Genomic DNA, 1,551 nt, shown 5'->3' with positions numbered 1-1,551 from the left:
CCCCCCCAGTGCCTGTCGGTGGTTGTGTGTGCCCTGCTCTGGGCCCTCTCCACCTCCCTCATGGCCACAGTGATTTCCGTGTGCCAGTCACATAAGCCCGAGCACTGCTGGGTGGCTCACATCTGCATGTACACCCTCAGCTCCCTCTTCATTCCAGCCATGGTCATTTCCAGCATAATTCTCTTCATTAAGGTCAAGTGTGGCTCCCAGCAGCGACAACACAAGAGGTTGGACATCGTTGTCTCCCTCACTGTGCTCGTGTTTGCCCTCCTCGCTCTCCCCCCCACCCTCTGGAATGTCCTGCGAAAATTTGGCTACTCCATTATGTCCTCCGAGCTTGTTTTCCTGCTCACCTGCATCCACAGCACCATCAAACCCTTCATCTACTCCTTGGCTGGGAGGTGCTGGAAGCCCTGCTCCGTGGGGTCCCTCCGGCTCTCCCTCCAGAGGGTCTTTGAGGAGACAGAGGAAAACACGGCCCGCAGCAATGATGCTGCCATGGACACTCTGCTCTGAGCCTGCTGATCCCTCCCACTGCACTGCTGAGGGACCCCAGGACAGTGGCTGAGGGATTCCTTGAGTCCCCTGATCAATCAATATCCCTGGGATCGCCCTCCCTGGGCTGGTGCATCCCCTCACCCTTTCCAGGCCACACTGGGATCTGAGAAATGCTCCTTAGGCCTCGACCTTGAGGAGCAGCCCCTGGGCTCAGCTCCCCTGGGGCTGGTCAGAAACTCCGTCTGCTCCCAGGAACTGCTGCTGTCCAACGACCTCCTGGGATTTTAGGAACACCCTTGGACATTGTTTTTCTTGCCTGAATGCCACAAGGTCCCTGCTCTCGCACAGAAAGCTGCCGACCCAAAGTGTGGCCAGGGTGAAACATGGCTGTGACTGAAGCCCATCTCTTGGGGCCCTGCATCCAGCGCTCCAAAAGGAGCCCCTTGGAGCTCTCCTGGGCCCAGCAGCGCTGACCAGAACCTCCCTCGCAGCGGGGCCTCTCCCAGCCGGGAACTCTCCCGTTTGCTGCCCTCGGGGCATCCCCAAACGCCGATGGCTCCCGGGCCGATCCCCCACTGCCCGAGGCTCAGCCCTTGGCCCGGTGGGGAGATGCAAAGGCAGCCAGAGAGAGCATTGCTCTGCCTCCGGGGGAATCTCCCACAGGGGGATTTTCACCCCACACTGACTCTCTCTGTTTGTGGGCACACGGCTGCGGCTGCTGTGGCAAGTGGGGCAGAAATGCTGCTCTCTCCGGTGTTTAAGTACCTGAGACATCTCAGCGAGTCAGGCCTGAGGGAAGGTTAAGTCATGAGCTGTAATTTCAGCTAAAAGCTCTTCAGTGTCATCCCTTTGCTAAATTGATCATTTTAAGGGATAAGAGCACGGAAGGGTCGGAGGGGTCCGGAAGGGTCTGGAGGAGGTCAGAGGGGGTCTCGATGCCGGCCATCCCAAATCTCCCACTGGAGGGCAGCAGAGCCCAACAGGCTCAGAGACGGAGAGCGGCCACCGGCTGGGAAACCTCTGCGACGGGAAGGGACGGGACGGGACCGGACG

The 1,551-nt window shown here is 59.5% G+C and overlaps 3 protein-coding genes across 4 annotated transcripts in view; all 3 read left to right on the top strand.

Annotated features, from left to right (window-relative positions):
- Positions 1–1,551, top strand: part of LOC103614718 (mas-related G-protein coupled receptor member H-like) — a 24,197-nt gene that overhangs the window by 9,593 nt on the left and 13,053 nt on the right. The gene's annotated exons all lie outside the window — the stretch shown is intronic.
- Positions 1–1,551, top strand: part of LOC103614720 (proto-oncogene Mas-like) — a 16,276-nt gene that overhangs the window by 8,044 nt on the left and 6,681 nt on the right. The window lies entirely within an intron of this gene.
- The window catches only part of LOC103614721 (mas-related G-protein coupled receptor member H), a 6,391-nt gene that overhangs the window by 1,715 nt on the left and 3,125 nt on the right, over positions 1–1,551 (top strand). The window lies entirely within an intron of this gene.

Source organism: Corvus brachyrhynchos, unplaced genomic scaffold (assembly GCF_000691975.1).
Source record: "Corvus brachyrhynchos isolate BGI_N302 unplaced genomic scaffold, ASM69197v1 scaffold315, whole genome shotgun sequence".
Classification (NCBI taxonomy): Eukaryota; Metazoa; Chordata; class Aves; order Passeriformes; family Corvidae; genus Corvus; species Corvus brachyrhynchos.
The sequence above is the reverse complement of the archived record's forward strand: the minus strand, read 5'-3'. Positions and strand labels throughout refer to the sequence as shown.